At 40.4% G+C, this 19,414-nt stretch overlaps 1 protein-coding gene across 1 annotated transcript in view; it reads left to right on the forward strand.

Annotated features, from left to right (window-relative positions):
• The first annotated feature begins 15,423 nt into the window (after window positions 1-15,423).
• Window positions 15,424-19,414, forward strand: part of tgfbr1b (transforming growth factor, beta receptor 1 b) — a 58,646-nt gene continuing 54,655 nt past the window's right edge. Inside the window, exon 1 of the mRNA XM_069698092.1 lies at window positions 15,424-15,481. The gene's annotated coding sequence lies outside the window, so the exon portion shown is untranslated. The remainder of the gene's footprint in view (window positions 15,482-19,414) is intronic.

The raw sequence follows: 19,414 nt of genomic DNA on the forward strand, positions 1-19,414 counted from the left end.
ATGATTTAAAAAATCAGGGTGTGCCAGGGACACACTTCCTATCTGAGGGTAAGTACCCTGGCACACTGGCTCTCTCTATATATACACCAATGCATTTTAGAGGCTCAATGTGAAAAAAATGTGGCTTTGATATGTTTGGTCTTTCTGTATGGCCACTCCAGGGATAGATAGTAGATCATCTTCTCATCTCACTCTCAGACGAAAGCTAATTTACCAAAATGTTAAACCTTTCACTTTTTTGTTCATGTTTTACAGCAAACATAGCAGCCCTCTGAAAGGTGAGGGGAACAGTATTATTTTTAGCATTTCTCTTGTCTTTCTATATGATGTTAATGCAGTGTTATGAAGTGAACCAGTCAGATGTCCTGAACATATACAACCTCAGGCAGGCTGGAAGAGTCAGTCCAGTCAGCTGAGATTGCTTCTAGAATATCACCCAAGACGTTTGTCTCTAATGCTGAGTTTGTGATCATATCATGTAAGAAATAGCCTCTGCTTTGTATGGCTGATGACTGTTCCTCTGCATGTTTCACTCTGTAAAAGTGCCATGAATTTAAAGAAAAGAATTATTAGAAAGTCAACATGATGCATATATCATTGAATAAATAAAAGCAACATCACAAACCATCCATTATCGATACCTGTTTTATCCTGAAAAGGGCCAGAGGGCAGCTGTATCCGATCCCTGCTGACTTTGGGTGATGGCAGGGTACAACCTAGAAAGGTCACCCGTCCATCTCAGGGCCAACACATAAAGACAGATGGAAACCATTCACGCTGACATTCACACCTACTGGTAATTTAGTATCACCAATAAATGTAACATGCATTTGGATGGGCGGAGAACGCCCATGCATGCACGGTGAGAACATACGATTCAAACCCCATAATCTTTTCATTCTTCTGCAACACTGCTAACTGCTGCACTACTCTGCCACCCGTCCAAGTTTTTGCTGTGTTTTTAATTACAATCTGTAGAGAGATACCTGTAATTTCAGTGACATGAGCTCAGCTCAGCTGTCATGCCTAGACTCCAAATACGCATAATGTGTGGCCTTGCCACTAACCCCGATGGGATTTGAATCTTTAATCAGACACATCTTTAATGTTTCTGATGTGACAACGAACAACATCTCTATCAGTTAGTAATATGTATTTGCAGACTGACCTGCGGGCTGAAACAAAACACTGTAACATCTTCTGATGTGTCATTTATCACAAAAGACACCAAACCTACACTCACATTTTAAATTTTTTCAAAAAGCGCGTGTGAAGTCAAAATCTGCTCAAGGATGCAAGGATGCATGCCAGACTTACAACAATGCTTGATGATCCGATTTTGGCCTGCACTGCAGAATCTCTGGATGTGACATGACAACTTGTATTATTGTATTCCCAATTTCTATAGTTCAAAACAGAAAATGTTTTTCTCCAGCAGGTGTCCCGCCATAACCCCATTACCCTGCACATGTTTCCATTGAAAAATGACTGATTTAATTTCATGTGTCAGAGACTGATGAAATTAGTCTCTGATGGACCGACCAACCGTCCGTCCATCCATGGTCCTGCACCTGTTCTTGTTCCTGTACCTCTTCCTGTTTCTGTACCTGTACCTGTTCCTGTTCCTCTTCCCGTTCTGCTACCCGCCAGTGCGAACAGTCAGTGCGACCCAGTCTGCTGCAGCTAGCTGTGGAGGACCTCGGGATTCCCCCAGTGGAGCCACGCCCCTGCTGCGTTCAGCCTGCCTGCCTGCCTGCAGTGTCTACGGCTCTAAGACATTGCCCGGACCAGAGCTGATGCGAACATGCACCATCTCTGAAAAGTGCAATGCAGAATAAAACACACTCTAACAGTAAAATCAATTTAAGAGAAGTTTATTTGTAGAGTTTTAAATGTCTTGTATTTTCCTTTATCCAGTCTCCAAACCCCAGGCACTACTGCCAAAGGAATATTTTTGATGGGGAAAGTGACCTGAGACCAGACTTCCGCTTGTCCAAGACATCTTTCAACGCTCTGATGGCACTCTTTGGCACTCAGTTGGACCACGGTCGGGGTCCCATCATTGAGGCCCTGGTTTTTCTTTTTTGGTTGGTCAGTGGTACATCTTACCAGGGAGCATCCAGGGCATTTCAAATACCTAGAACCACTGTCCACCGTGCCATTCACAAAATAGCCAAAATAGCTTTCTACTCCCCCGGTCCGCCTTCCATCTAAGGAGTCAGTTTAGGGTTTGCACACCTTGCCTAATCGGCAGCCTTCAACAGGGTTGTGGGCAGCATTGATGTTAAAGCCACCCGCTGAGGACGCAGCCTGTTACCTGAATAGAAAGCTGTTCTATTCTATTCAGTTTCCGGCTGCATGTGACCACACAGCAAAGTTCATCGAGGTGTTTGTGGGTTTCCTTGGGTCGGTGCACGATGGTCGGGTGTTAAAGAACAGCCCCCCTCTACTACCAGCAGCTGTACCCCTCCCCCCACACCTGGCTTTTGTATCATTGGAGATGGTGGTTACCCCTGCCTCGAGCAGCCCATCACCCTCATCATTCCATTCCACGAACCTCTCCAGAACCAACTCTGTCGAAGCTTTAACAGTAACTTGTCCAAAGCAAGAAGCATTGTGGAGAGAGCCTTTGGCATCCTGAAGACCAGGTGGCGGTCCATCCTTCTGAAGATGCTGGAGGTGAATGTTTTATCCGTCCCGCAGGTCATCGCTTGCTGCACAGTACTGCACACAACTCTACATGGCTGGAGTCACTTCTATTTTTCCAAAGATTTTTTTATTTAACCATTTTGTGATGACTGAGGGTAAACTTGGAGGATGGGGGCCGGGGGGTAAAGGAGGCATGTGACGTGATTTTATCTTTTTTTTTTTTTTTTTTCAAATACATGAGTGTAATCTCGTACACAGATGTACGCTCCATCAACATGGCTGCTGAAGTTATTTTTCAATGCGCTGCTGCAGGGCACAGCAGGAGGAGGAGGAGGAGGAGGATGAGGAAGAGGTGGTGTCACTGATGGGGAACTGTAGGAGCCTCAAGACGTCAATGAGGAGGGAGCAGCAGGGGATCAACCTGAAGCAGCAGCTCCAGCTGCCATCTGCGGGGCTGAAGAGAGGACAAGGTCGGCAATGCTGTGTTATGCACAAGACCATGATTATCTGAAAGAACCTGAACCATCCCTTAGTTATGCTGTTTTAGATCGAGGCTGCAGGGGGACCTTGTGATTTTTCACTCTCTTTGCACTCATATGCCACCATTACATCTTATCACAATTTCTCTCCCGCATAGTTTTTGGGTATTGTCTGTTGCCTCTCGATACAGCTCCCCTCGCTCGTGTAGTTTCTGGGCTTTCTTTTGAAGATATCCCTACCCATGGAGCTGCATGTCTCTGATCTGTGATTACTGGCCCCATCATGTTCATGTTTTGGATCTCTGTCCTGTACACTCTCTGCTATCCCCTCTCCCCAACCGGTCGAGGCAGATGGCCATCCACCTCGGAGCCTGGTTCTGTTAGAGGTTACTTCCTGTTAAAAGGGAGTTGGAGGTTTTTCTCCCTTAAAGAGGAGTTTTTCCTCCGAGCTTACGCGGGAATTGTTGAGTTCCTCTGTCTAATGTTGTAAAGTTCTGTTTTAAGGACTTTACTGTTTGAAGTGCTTTGAAATTGAAATTGAATTGAAGTTGATTTAATAATAACAATAAATATTATAGCTTATCTGAACATTTTGTGCGTGGATTATTTGTGATTGACAAAATGATGTGAGTAACAAGAGTAACAAAGCAAATACTAAAACATTTTTTTAAATTTCTTTGCAAATTGTTCAAGGAGAGCCTGTCCCCTCCTCTGGTCCCTCTCGTTCATCTGTTGATACCATCTTTCCTCTCTCTCACCAGCCTCTCTCTGCCTCCTCTCATCTCTCTGTATGTCCTCCTGATGCCTCCTCTCCTTTCCTCTCTGGCTTTCGTCTCCTCTCTCTCTCTCTCTCTCTCGTACCTCAGCTGCCATCTGCCTGAGCTCCTGCTCAAATTTCTCCTCTTTCTCCTGCAGCTCTCTCATCACTTCCTTTACATCCACCCGGTGCCTTTTTTGGGGCAGATGCCCGTGATGTTGTGGGTGGTTGTTGTTGAGGGGGGAGGTCACCACAATGGGGGGATGGGGTGTGCCACCAACGCAGCATCCTGGGAGGATGAGGCAATGAGAACAGGTGACGTGACCAATGGTCCGGCCCCAATTACCTCATCCATTGGCATGTACCACTTCCAGGTTTCGCCCCCCTCTGTGCTGACCCCAATTTTGGGACTCCTCAGGTCTTGCAAGGAAAGGGCAGTAAAAAATTGGTATGACAAAACATTGAAATTTCATTCATTTGGCATTGCACATCATGTTCATTCTGCACTTACCTTACCTTATGTAGTATTGTTTACTCTGTCCCCTACAACTTTTCTGTGCTATTACAGTATTCCCCATAGAAATAAAAAAACATGCCTTAGATGCCAATGAACTAAAGGTCATGAAATAATCCTATTAATTTGTGTAATGAGCACTGTACACTAAGTGTGCACCAAACATCATAATCAATAAACTGTGTGAAATCTCAACAATAGTTCTCCTATTTCAGTGACATCAGTCTGGTACAGCTGCTGAAGGCATAGGGTTGTCGCTGATTTATTACCTGTGGTGACTAAGCACTTAAGTAAGTCTTATATAAAGTCGGCAAAGACTGTATGTAACTATAGCAACACGTATATGATATGCATTCACTTAGTCACATCCACTCAGCTCCCTGTAAACAGAGAAGCGTTGGCAGAACGCCACAGAATAAGGGACCTCGTGTCCTTGTCTGTCCCTATGAAAACCAGAATGTGTGCAGACATCAGAGAAAAACCATAACAGAAAATTGTTGAAAATATGCCAACACGGCGGTATCTGTACCGCTGTCGCTGCCTCCATCATCTGCTCGTCTACCGAGCTGACCGGAGATGGCGCGTTTTGCGACTATTTTCAACAGTTAGTTTACACCAGGCTAGATAGTGGAGCTGGATTTTACAATTGAATTTGACAAGGAAACCAAGTACGCAGCAGAATATACTGATTTATATTGAGGACTTTCTGCTGGCACCGGTGCTGTGGCAGCAATCGAGACTTGATGTGATGAAAGCACAAATAAGAGGTTGGTCTGAGGAAACATCGATGGTGCGGATTTAGAAAAAGGGTGTTCAGGTTAATAATAATTTCAAACTTTTATTTTTTTACATACTTTTATTATTAAAAAAAATACATAATGTGAATATAAAACGTTCTTCGCAAAATAAATTATTCAAACCAATCAATATTTGACCACATAAAACACAAAGTGGGGTCCGCAGAAAGAAAATTGCTACAAACACAATCATATAGTCGATAAATCCCATTATAAAAGAAATCTCTCCACACTGAGTGAACAAACAAAAGGTGACCTGATCTGAGAAAATCTAAAACAAAGCCTTCACCTTACCATCCCAAAACAGTCCCCCCCAAAAAAATACCTAAAAAAAGAAGAAATATTCAGACGAGATTCTGAACAGCCATGTTCATTCTTGCTCTTGCCCAAGAAACAGTAAGGTGGCACCAATCCTTCAGCTGTTTTTTTTTATCTCCATTGGTAAATGTGGCTGACCAGACTGCCTCCACTGACGGGACCTTGAAAATGGATTATAATAACAGATTGGGCCAAACTTTAGTTTTGACTGTTGTGAAGGGGTGAGTGTTTTGAGCAAGCTGTAGGAGAAAACTCTGGTCAGGTACGGAGGGAGTGCTCCATTCATTCGCTTGCACATGCACACTAGATTTCCATGCCCTATTTCAATGCCCTGCGCCCTCAAGATGTGGTCGACCTTCTCCGGACAGATTTGATCACGGGTATCAGTCACCTGCCGGAGGGTGTGTATGCCAGGTTGCCTCCGGGTGGGCCCTACAGAGGGACTGCCGCTACAGGTGACCTCAGGATTGAAGAAAATAGGTGGTTTCAACCATTGCTCTCTCGAATTAACATGCGTAAAGATGATGAGTTCAGTTTCAAATGGTTCCAAATATACATAAAAAAAGTGATGGCAGGATTTGACATGGATTCTAAAGATTATTATTACAGATGAAGTTGATGGCATGTAAGTAGTACGCTTTCAATGCGTAATTATCTTGACATTGTAATATTTTCTTGATTATTTTACCTCAGAGAGATTGTTTATGTGTATGAATACCCTCCTTGATTTGTCCAATTATGGTTTTATGTGCAATTAGATTCCGTTTATTGTTCAACAAAAAGGTTGAAATAGAATTGTTAAGTATGCTTAGAAAATAATCTGGTAAATCATGTAATGATGAGAAAAGGTTGATTTTTGACACAATTAAATGTGTTTGTTACACCCCTGAAAACGGGGAGAAATAATCACAAGAGTAATGTGATGATGTTTCCTCAATGAACGCATCCACCGGAACGAGGAAAACACAGCGAATTCCCGGGTATGCAGGCCAAGACAAAAGCAATCGATCTCAGGATAGCTGATCAGGCCACTCAGCAGATGATTGATAAAGCAAAGATTAATTAACTTTGAACAAAAATGGATGAAATAAACAATGAATAAAACACTCTCAGTATTTCAACCTATTTATGAATATGAATGGTCTCCTTTCAAAATGATAACAGATCAAAAATATTTATACTTGTCACATGTTAATAACTTCATTTCCCTTTTAGGGTCAGACCCCTCATCTTTCTACAGCAAGAGCGTTTGGGTCACCTTCACACACACTGACTTGTGCCCCCACAACCCTGACGCGCTCCGGCCGCCCCCTGTAGGCCCACGAGCCTGGAGGCCCAGCCACTCCACCGCAAGCCATAATTACAGATTTATCACGGTTCATCTTGGCACCCGGTGCTCTACAGTACAGCTCCACTTCCCTGAGGATGTAGTTTATATTCGATGCATCAGGTGCCGTGGCATTGGTTTCATCAGCATACTGAATGAATTGAGCCATTTAGTGCTTTTATGCCGTGAATCACTGGATTGTTTTGGATGCAAGCTGCGAGGGGTTCAGCCACCAGACTATAAAGCAGGGACTGCCTTGCCTGATAGATCTGTTTTATGTGTTTGGATCCAATAAGTAAACCGGTGCATTTGACCTTATTAGCTGCATTAGTGTACAAGAGCTTAATCCAGTGAATAAACACATTCCCAAAGCCAAGGAGAGTCTCAAGAGAATAGGGGTCAGAGAACTCTTAAATGTTTAAAAAAAAAAAAATCAGCCAGAAAGCTGTCTGACTCGGGACTTTAATTTATTTTGCTGACTGTTAATGGCTACTTTCACCTCCTTTACCAAGTTTTTTGTTTTTTTGTTTTTTTTTTCTGGCCAAGGAAAAATGAAGTACAACTCTCCCAATCAGTTTTACATTTAGCCTTACTGTGCAACATAGCACCTCTGCCTTTTGTTATCTAATTTTATGAATTTTTCTTCTACTAACATAATTGCTTATATCATGATTAGGTATCGTATTAATCTTATTTAATTCTAAAGTAAAATTGTCCATTAATTCCCTTTCTTCTTTACCCACTAAACAGCTATTTTGTTTACTATAATTATTGCTCAACTTCTTATCGCCTCCTTACCTCTTCCTCATGACTCATGAATATCATCTATGTACTCCAATTTGTCTTTGATACTATCTAATTATTTATTCTTTTTTTTATTTTATTAAAATACTATGCTCTTAGCATTATTATTAAAATACCATATAGCACCATTTTTCTTACTATTTATTGCATCAAACCCTATACTTAAAGCAAAATGGTCACTACATATGTTCTTAATATGTTGTATTTTATAACCTTACCCATAAGGGATAGGGCCAAAAGGCAAAGATTTATTCTTGAAGATTTCCTGATTCCTTTTATAACACACAATAGAGGTCTACTCATATCGTTTCTATATGAGTAGACCTATTATCTACTTTTGCTAGTGTTCAAATCGAATAAAACTACATTAGCAGTCAACCACTTAGATAGAGTGGCGAAAGAATTCTTTTGGCCTGCATCATTATTGGCAGCTTAAATATGAATTAATCTAAAGGACAGTTTATAGTGATCAACAATGTCAATCACTAATAGTCTGCCTCCTTGATCTTTATGCACCAAATTCATTGAGTCAAATCTTTTGGATCAAGATGGCCACACCAGAGGAGTGGGCAGTGCCATGAGAGACAAAGACCTCTCCTCTCCACTTTTCCCTAACATGACTAAGCACATCCTCATCCCATCTGGTTTCTTGAAGGCAGACAATTTCTGTTTTGCAAAAATGTAGTATACTGTCTATTTGTGTTCTTGTCCTCATGCCCCTCCTATAAAAGTAGTAGTCTGAAATATGGGTATAATCACCACAATGTTGGTAAGATATAAATCAACCTGTGAACTTCTTAAATTTGAAAGTAAAAGCTAAAAAGGCTTTACATTGAAAGGTTGAAACATCGATCTGATGGCCAGCAGTTTCAGTGTACAAGAGGCCCGCTGGCTTGCACTCAAGCCGAGGAACAAGTTACATTCACTGTCGGGGTATTGCTGCAAGAGCCAGCTCAGACATTTTAGGCCCTTACCATCATTGGCTATGTAGCAGATTAGATTCATATTTGGGGCACCACTTTCTGTCTCGAGAAAGAATCCAGATTTGATTTGAATAGGCTGTATAGGCATATATACAAGTGATCATTCGACAGTCAGAACCGTGACTTCTGAATTCAGGGATTTCTTTCAATATCTTCCAGGAAATACACAAAAACAAAGTGCTTGGTCTATAAGGATATTTATTGAACAATATTTACACCAAGAATAAACTGTATGAATACATATTGTAGTGTATGAATCATGGATGTCATGAACAGGATTTCTGAGCTATAGTGGAGTGATGGTGGGTTAAGTTATTACAAATGGAGCTAGTTCTTAATAAATGAAAGATTTAGGTCATTTAGAATTAGATAAATCAGCTATCAGACATCAACCCAATGGATCAAAGTACTGGGATAGATTCTGCCTACTGGAGGGTGGTCCCATCTTTACTGGAGGGTGGTCCCATCTTTACTGGAGGGTGGTCCCATCTTTACTGGAGGGTGGTCCCAGTCGTCCAGACAAGCCTCTTTCGTGCGGACCTCTGTGCAGATGTCAGGGCCCTGGAGTTTGGCGTCGTGCTGTGGGTGTTCACTCCTGCAGCTGGTGTCCCATCCAGGCTTCTTCTGTTGGTACCTTGGGTCTTGTATAGGATCGGTTACCAGGGCGCAGTGATGCAACAGCTGTCAGCTTTGGCAAAAAGGATCTTCTGAGCTTTGTCCAGGTTGAGAGATGACTGGACTTATCCTTACTAGATTATCAAAAATACTTCTTATGAGCAGAGAGAGAAAGAATAAAACAATGGTGTTGTCAGTTGCAGGCAATAATTAAACTTAAGTAATCGCAATTAAAAGTATGCGTTCTTCACTTGGCTTAAAGTTTATTTAGGGTTAATAAAATTATAGAGATGATCGGAAAGTGTGAGAATAACTTAAATGGAGAGGGACTAATGATAAATATTAAGGTTGATCAGAAGAAGAGAAAAAGCCCGCTTCAATCTGAGGCTTACAGTTTTATGAATGGTCAGGCTGGAGGCGGGGTAAAGTGTCAGCAGCAAGGCTTATAAACATCAATGATATGTACAAATATGATTAATTTCCATGAGAAACAAACAGAGAATAAAACATTACATGTGCATTATAGTTTCAGCTTGAATACTGAGTTTGTCATTGTTGAGTTGTACCATGTTCCACTATAGGGCAGCAGACACTAGTGGTCTGGACAGTTTCACCCTGTGGGGCTGACGGAAGGGTCAAAGGTCAGCTGGTTCACAGCATTAGACCGAGTCAAACCCAAGCTGGAAAGGTGAGTTTATGTTTTTTTGTTTGGCCTGGTGAGTTTTTTGACATGAAAGCTTTTTGGAGTTTTATCTGTAGATCAGTGGTGTCCTGTGTCGTAAGTTCCTCGGACTTCAGGGTAGAGTGCTGACAACTTTATATTTCTGATGTTTGTTTTTAGGTGAGTTTGACATGAGGTTAAAACTGTAGCCTAATATTATATTATATAGGCTAAATCACAACATTAGGAATAGCTACAAAAATCATCAACAATACGTGTACATTGTCAGTAGTCGGCGCCAATTGCGATACAATTTTAAAATTGTGCGGAACAGAGGGTTGAGGTAATATGAACAAACACAGGTGACGGATTTATTCGCAAGTGAGGCATTTAAATGTTTGAAACGTCATTTCCAGTTTGTGAGAACGGCAGTGTTTATTCTGTGCTGAGCGTTCAGCGATTTTTTTTTTTCCGGGTACCGATAGTTGCCCTCGTCTGTTGGCTGTCCAATCACAGTAAGAGAGGGGCAGGACAAACGGGTCTGGTCTCTAATTGGTCCGCCCTTCAGAGTGGCTGTGCAAACACAAATGCGGCCGAGTACCCAGGCGGTTACTCACAGCGAAGAAAACTGAAGCTGTGAGGCACAGTCGGTACAGCCATGCTATCGACTACCTACAAGGCCCTTAATTCGCTTGCGTCTCCCTGTACAGATCGCCAACACTCCACCTCCTCTTAATGTCTTAAGTCCAATGAGGCTGAATTCTCAACCCGAAAACCAAGCACCAGGCCTGGGGTGAAAGTGTCATGTGTCCTATCATTGAACTCATGGTTCATTACATATGTACTGTCAAGCAGTCACATCCTCAGTATAATAAATCCATCAAGGCTCTCAGGAAAGCTTTTTTTTGTTACTTCCAGACTCGTTGCAAGACGTGGGCCACTGTAAGCCGAGAGTTACACTACTTCTTACAGGATGAGATAAAAACAACTACACCTGATTAAATACAATGACAGGATTTAGGAAACAGGAGTCTTATCAGCAGCCCGAGAAAGGAGATGCTCATTGCTCAGCGATGGCCTTGGCTCTGGCCTTGGCTTTCACTACATTACAGCGTTCACAAGTAATCTGCAAGCTGTATTTCTCTCAGCTGTCTGCGTCATGCATCTGTTTGTCATGTCAGGAGACAAAAATTGCCAACACCAGCATAGCTGCTCATTTATAAGTGAACGTCTCTGACAGTTTTGCTGTTTGAAGGTTATTCAATTTAAAGTTCTACATTTTGTGGTATAGGCATTGGTTTGAATTTAGTTGTCTTTAAAAGATGAGGTCTGTTTCATGAGTCTTTTTCACCCTGAGGAGAACACACACTGGTAGGGAAATAATTTATCTGACAGTGTTGTGCAATGTCACAATAACGTGACAAAAACAGGAGATGCAGGCGGAAGGTGAAACAAAAACTACTTAAACTAAACAATAGGGTAAGGCAAGTACAGCATTATCTGTATCCGTTAAAGCAACAAAATGATCTGTATCCGGAAGGGGCCGGGCTTAATCTGAAAGTGGGCGATGCTTAGACCAAAAGTGTGTGGGAAGCAACCAGAAGTTGTTCATTTAAGCCTGAAATTAATATCGTTTGATCAGAAATTGCTAAATTAGCTATAATAACTATTAACAGAACAGCCCCAGAATTGAGTTTCAGAGCAAAAAATTTTATCATAAGAATAACATAACTTTTAAGAAAGTTTTTCTTTTTTTTTTTAAATAAAATTTGCTGTATTTATTGTTCTTGTTGAGTTATAGTGAGAAAAAATGTCAGGCTAGTCATAATAATAATGAAATATAAATAATGATAATAATAATGCTTTAATTAGTATTTTGTTGAGCAAATAATGTTGGTATGTATCTGAATATTCTAAATTGGGAAACCAAACTCTTTCCTTTACAGAGATAATGTAAACCACAGTCATCCAATGTTGGTAATCCTTCTCCAGTTTTTCAGCACACTTTGCCTACTTCTGTCTCTGATGCTGGTCATCTCTAAAACTAGACAGAAATGTTTGTAAATACTGCCATTAAAATGCAGTCATTTAATTAAAACCCCTAAACACCATAACAAGAGTCCAAAATTGTAGTTGTAGAACACAAAAAAATGTAGGTAACATTGGGAAAATAAACTCAAGGGAGTCAGTGCAATTGAACTAAGCCTACTCTGGGCTGTACAGCTGGGTGCTCAGTCTTAATTTTTGCAGTCATCTTTTTTGCCTCAAACTCCATCAGGACTTTTTGCACAAATTCAAAGGTGAACTGCAGTTTTTAGGGATATTTTAAGTATGAGCCCGAACAACATTGCAAACGCTGTTGCAAGCGAGGGCAATTTATGCAGGACCTTTGTTCCTTCGATGACTATCTTGATGTTTTGATGGAGTGAAAGGATCCTCATTCCCAGAGATTAAGATGGCCTTGGTTGCCTGCTCCAGTTCTTCAGCCTCATTTTGTGGAATATCCTGCAAAAAAAAGAAGAAAAAAAAAAGCAATACATGAGGACAACTAGAAGACCACATAGTAGAGTTGCACAATACACAATATGAAACAATTACTTTCCATCTGCACAAAATTTCCAGATACCAAATGCTCATCTCCAGATGACATGTTTTGATCCTATTTATTATACTCTCTAACTGTCAAAATTTTAATTGGTGCAAATCAAACAAATTTGTATTACATGTGACAAGGGTCTTAGACTTTTAGCTATGTAAGTGAGTGAGTGAGATACCCTTACCTGGTATTCATTGGGTAGGTGCTGAACAGATTCGCCCGAGTCGATCATCAGAGATTTGAGGATACATTCTCTTCTGATGTTGACGTCCACAGTCGGAGCAAAGAGAGTTGCCGTTGGTTCAAAGTACACACACAAACAAACACAAAAAGACTATTCATCTATGGATCCCACACATACACATTCATAGGTACCTCATCCAAAACCTGCAAGGTCCTGGTAATCTTCTCTTTAACAACTCCTCCGTTACTACTGGTGATCTCCAGCAGGTTGGTGGAGTTCTTATCCGACTGCCCAAAGAACTTTGTCTCCAGGGGAACTGCTGTAATTCACAGGAACTCAGCATTGATCTGAAAAATGAGAAGAGCAAACATACAGAAAGATTTTGACTGCTGTATTGTGTGTGAAGTGTTTTATTTAGATTGTGCAATACTTAAACCTAGAAACACAAAACCTGAATCACCAGTACAGTCTATTATTTCCTACAAAAAATGATTTCTCGAACATGAATTGACAGTTGAGGCTATTTTTTTAAATTTTTTAATTTCATGAATGTAAACTATAAGACAGTTGCTCATGTGACCACATTTATGATTTAATTTTTCATTGTTTATTTTGAATGATTTAAGATGTAGAATATGACCATAGGGATTTAAGTAATAATTACAGAATGTAATCTAAACATATAACATACAGAGGGACAGTAAAGAATTGCAGCGCCTCAGGAGGAACTATTAACACCGGAGCAGTTGCGCGCAGGTTGCTTTAGGGTGTGACTCCCGCTCACTCCTCAGATGCAATCTGGAAGAAGAACTGTCGTGTCTTCATTGCTGCTGAACTTTACCTGTGTCCTACAGGCTAGTACTGGTGAAAACAGACAATGCTCACTCTTGAGAAACAATACTGTATGTGCACGCTAATTTTGTAAGACTTTGTGAAGTTATTTTGAGCGTCAGAGTGTAGTGATGGTGAGATGAAGCCTCATGAGGCATCATTGGTTCTAGAAAGGGTTCATTACTCGAAGCTTCATGTGAACACGAAACCACCTACTGGCCAAGTGTATAATCACAGGCAGCTGTATCTGAACCACATGTGATGCATTGAATGTTTGTGTCTGTTATGGCTGTTGGGAATGACTATGAATTACAAAAATGTATGACCAAATAATTTCTGTACATAAATTATCACATATGTGTATAATAAAGTATTTTTTGAATGTATTCTGTGTGTGTAAATTTTCCCAAAATGGTCGTATCATATGATATGGCAGGTTGTGTAATCATGTTTTTCTGTCACTTTAGGAAAATGTCATGGGCTTAAGCAGGCAGAGGACAGTGGAAGTGCTTGTGGAACTAGGAAGAGGGGACTGAATATGCTTGTGTAACTTGGACAATGATGTACAGGACAGGGGACATTTTATTCATTTTTATTCAGAAATAACAGTTTCTCAACAGTTTTTGGTTTTGTGGATGTCCACATGTCAGAAGTAAGGCTAACAGCAGCCACCTTTTCCACTTTAGCCTTAGCCTTCTCCTTAGCTGACTCATACTTGGCCTCCACCGTGGCCTTCAGAGCCTCAAGGAAAACATATATAGTGCTGAACTGTGAGACACAATAAAGTACTCATTTGTTTCATGCATGCACCCATACATACCTGCCCTGTAGGGAGGACATAATTAGGATCCAGTTTGGACACAAATGCCCTGAATCCAACATCATCCACAATACTGAAGGGCTGTGTGTCCTTCACTATCATGGAGATGAGGGCTTCATCCAGCTCTGGTTTTCTGGTGGCTGGTTAAAAGAGAATAAATACAGTGTCTGTTACCTGTCTTTATTTGCACAATAAACAAAAGTGAACAGGGAAAAATTGTGATGGTGCATTTGTAATATTGTAATGACTTACCTTGGCTGGGTGAAGCTCCAGTTTCCTCCTTATTCTCATGCAAGGCACGGTAACGCCTCAGCATGGATGAGGTGTTGTTATTGTACCCCAACTCCTTGGAGCACAATAAACACCTCACCTTTGAATCAAATAAGAAACTGTGGAAAATACAGTTCTTGATAAGCAAACCTAATGTGTCTGAAATAGAGTTAGATTTACCTTATTAGGAGTTATTAAATCAAAGTGTTCCCACAGGGGAAATCCTCCTCTTACTAGCTGGCTCCATCTTATCACCTCCTTCTCTCCTCACTCTCCTAAATCTCCAAACTATCTCTCTCTCTCTCTCTAATCTCTCTCTCTCTCTCTCCAAACTATCTCTCTCTCCAAACTCTCAACTGACCTCAACTCTCCACCAACAACCCACATTTTGAACGGAGCCTGAGAGGTTTATATTGCTGTCAAACCTCCCGGCAACACCTGAACCACTTCCCGAAGCAGTCACGTGGTACAGCCGGCAGCGAGGCTTCGGACATCATCATTTTTGGCTCCTCCCCTAAATAAATGAAGCAACGCCCCCTCCACACACGCTTCGAAGCGGACACGCCTCGTAACATCACTAGTTAACAGCTCCTAACATCACTAGTTAACAGCTCCTAACATCACTAGTTAACAGCTCCTAACATCACTAGTTAACAGCTCCTAACATCACTAGTTAACAGCTCCTAACATCACTAGTTAACACCTCCTAACATCACTAGTTTACAGCTCCTAACATCACTAGTTAACAGCTCCTAACATCACTAGTTAACACCTCCTAACATCACTAGTTAACACCTCCTAACATCACTATCAAAGTGCAAATATGTAGTTTAGAAATCCGCGACGATCTCGAGCCGCGAGTTTTAGTTTGAGCAGGTAAGCTAGCTGCCATGCCGCGGTACCGCGGGTTGTTTGTACCTGAATGTTGTCTTGCAGGGATGCCACTCACGTGATCTACTTTCACACAGTCATTATTTGGGCTCTCACACTGCTGTTAGTTACCTAACGTGTTCATATGTTTCAGTGCCTTGAGTTTCAGAACAGGGATAAAGAGAGAATTTCACATTAGTTAATGGTTAATGACAGTTTATACAATTTAAATCTGCACATGCTGCTGTTTAAATGTGAACTTGTTTTGTATTTCTATGTGTGATATGCAGATCCATTAGAAGTGTCAAGGTCAAATATATTTTGAGACAGTTTAATATAGCTTGTTATAAATACAGTTGAGAATTGCTGTAAATTGCACTGTATCTTTATCGTTGCCCTAAATCACTCTGTACAGGTGATTAAGTGTACTTTATGTTGCTTATAGTGGAAGACTGAGAAGTACACTGAATATGTATTGTGCTAGTTGCGATGAATGCATTTCTGTCAAGAATGGTAAGATAACCAGACTTTTTGACATTTGTACATTTCAGAGACAATAGGAGACTGTAAGAGAGATGCTGCAACAAGTGATGTTTATGTTGTTTTGAAATTAAGAATAAGATGCAATCTGGAAGAAGAACTGACATGTCTTCATTGCTGCTGAACTTTACCAGCACAGGATATTCATTTTTGTTGCTGTGGTATCATTCTTGGGACACAATCGAGAAACCACAAAAATGTGACTCCAGCTTGTGATGTCATCATGTATAAAGTCTGAAGCTTCTCCAGACTGTCTGAGACCCTTTTTATCTGAAACCATTTTGACTGGATGCAGATCTGTAATAAAAAGGTGTAACCATGGATGCAGAATATTCATTATTGCATATGGTTACACTTCTGATTATTTATCTATGACAAGAAACAATGGCTGTTGTAAAAAAAAAAAAAAAAAGGGCCTCTGTTTTATACAGTGTTCAGCTTTTAAACTAAGAAATATCCCCATGTACTCGATGGTCCCAGCAGTGCTCTGTGTCAACTTTTATCACTCCAAATTCATCCATAATGAAGCCGCTCTATGCTTAGAACTGACATCAGTTTAAGTCTTAGCTCTTTCATTTTTGGATGAGAAAGAGTCACTTATGTTCACTAACCTTTTGAAATAACCTGCAGGAATTCTATAAATTATGTTCTGTACTTCAAGACTGACCTTATACATGTATGTATCTTTTGAGGTTAATCAGTCGCATTCCCTCAACTATAGTCAGCCAGTGGGCATGGATCTGTCAGCTCCTCATGGTCAAGAAGTATCACCTCCTTTGTAGGACACGTTCTCAGTTCATAGGCTCTGCAATGTTCCTGTATCAGGTACTCAGCTTTCTGAAAAGAAGCTTATCCTTGACAACAACCATCTGAACTATTTCAATCAATTCAGGCATCCCTGCCAGTGACCCATGTGCAAGATCATTCCATTCCTGTAGTTAAGGACACTGTAAGTTGCCCTTTTAGCCAAGCATACACAATCCAAGTCTGGGTACCTCTGCTTCATACACAGCAAATTCATATCTTTGGAATAAACTCTTTCTGAGTTCAGATCAACTCTTTTTGCTTGTACATGTGAGACCATCGAATACACTGTCAAGCAGTGAAAGAAACTCTTTTGATTTTTCACACTTTTCAGGAGTTGATCCTGAATTCTTTGGGAGTTAAAACTCAACTCCCATGAAGAGTAAATTTGACTTTAACCTTGAGTTGTTTGAATGTGAACTCTTTTCAGTGTTAAGTCAACACTTAAAAGTGTGTATTGTTTGACATTCACAAGTTAAAATTTCATAATACTATAAAGGTTTTAGATAATACTGACAACAAGATCAAAACACATTAATCACATTTATATTTAACAATTATATGTATTGTGATTATATGTAATGTGTAATAATTAATGCTGTATGAAAACTTTGGATAACAAGTTGCAAACTAACCAATGTATTAATTCCAGTTTAATTACGTTTCTACCTTGTACACTTATGGTTTTGAATGATAACCCCATTTTATTTATCATTATGTCTTCATTGAAATATTAATAAACAGCATGTTTTAACAAAACTAAATATAATTTCTGCCCATCACTTTGATTTAATTTGATTCCTTTATTCTTAAAAGTTACAAAGAAATAACTAAGGCATCCTGGGAAATGCTAATACAGCAACAAAGCTGTGCAGTCAACACACTGTTTTCCATTCACCCATTCACACACATTAATGAGCAAGGTGCTCGCCATCAGGAATACATTCACACACCAATGGTACGCCATCCGGAGCAACTTGGGTTTCAGGACACTTCAGCATGTGGACAGGAGGAGTTGGAAGTTTCTTACAAAAGCTTAGACTTGCAGGGTGTAGCAACCACTGTGTACATTAAAGAAGTGTCCTTTGCAATCTTTCACAGATAGAATTTGCTGGTTTTAGTAACGTGTAGTATTTTAAAGCTAATTCTGCTATTTAGAAATAAACTATTTAAATGTGACTACTTAAAAAAAGGGCTGCAGCATTTCTCTATAAAAAAAAAATTGTTCCTTGCTGCAAGAACAAAAATTGGAAACAGAATTGAACAGTTAATAGGAATAATTATTAAATATATAAATAATTAATTTTGGTTCTTTTTCTGCAGGGTGATCCCTGATTGTGTAGTGGCTAGGATTCAGTGCTTTCACCACCGCAGCCCGGGGTCGATTCCCGGTCGGGGAATTGTGAGCTTGTCTCAAACGGAGCACAAATGCCAATTTTTAGGTGGTGCAGTGGTTAGCATTGTCGCCTCACAGCAAAAAGGTTGTGATTTTGAATCCGGGCCTGGGCCTTTCTGTGTGGAGTTTGCATGTTCTCCTTTTGCCTGTGTGGGTTCTCTCCAGGTACTCCAGCTTCCTCCCACCATCCAAAAACATGCACCTCAGGTTAATTGGTGGTTGTACAAATTGCCCTTAGGTGTGAATGGTCTTTGTTTCCGTCTGTCTCTATGTGTTGGCCCTGTGATGGATTGGCGACCTGTCCAGGGTGTACCCTGCCTTTGCCCAAAGTGAGCTGGGATAGGCTCCAGCCCCCCCTTGACCCTGTTCAGGATAAAGTGGGTATAGATAATGGATGGTTCTGTAGGGTCTCGTATACAAAAATCTTGGCTACAATTCTGTTCAGAGAATTGCAAATGTTTGCACTTTTATTCAATGTTGTTATTTTTTTACATAAGAAGCATATTTTGTGTACAAACCACATTCATATATCTAAGCATAAGTAAAGTTAACTTTGTATGTGGTGATCGTATCATTATATTTGTACTTAGCTTCTGTAAAGTTGGGCTGCAGAAATTACCACAAATTGTCAGCGCCAGCAGAATTTCCCAGAGTGGAAATGCCAAAGGCAATGTGAGTGAGGACATTTTTAAATGAAACAGCTTCAGTCTTCTGTGCTCTCTCCTATCTCTCCCAAGGATGACACCTTTGATCTTCCCACTGCAGGCAGAGACACAGATTGGTGACATTGTAATGACTAAAGGTGTATTTACAACCCCCACTGAATCCACAATCACTGATTTTGTCCTGAAAAAACCTGTTTTACTTCTGAACTTTCCATCTTTTACAACATTCTGTGTTCATAACAATATTGTCACGGACCCTTACACCACCCACTATTGTTTCCATATAATTTTGTGTTAAAAAAAAAGCTTTTGTCCTGCAATTTACCAACATTGTTTAAGTGAGCATAAGATTTAAGATTTTAAATAAAACCCTAAATATTTTGTCTTCTGCATTTCCTGATTTATCAATTTACACTCAACAAAAAAGATGTGCCTTGGACTGGTCACAGTAAAAGGGCACTCTAAAATGTTCAGTTTTATCCTGAAAAAAAATGAAGCCAAATTATTTGTTGTGTCGGGTGGGGTAGGGCGAAT

Source organism: Brachyistius frenatus, unplaced genomic scaffold (assembly GCF_029030835.1).
Source record: "Brachyistius frenatus isolate BFR_SWC_R1_liver_20210118 unplaced genomic scaffold, ASM2903083v1 Contig_25, whole genome shotgun sequence".
NCBI classification, from domain to species: Eukaryota; Metazoa; Chordata; class Actinopteri; family Embiotocidae; genus Brachyistius; species Brachyistius frenatus.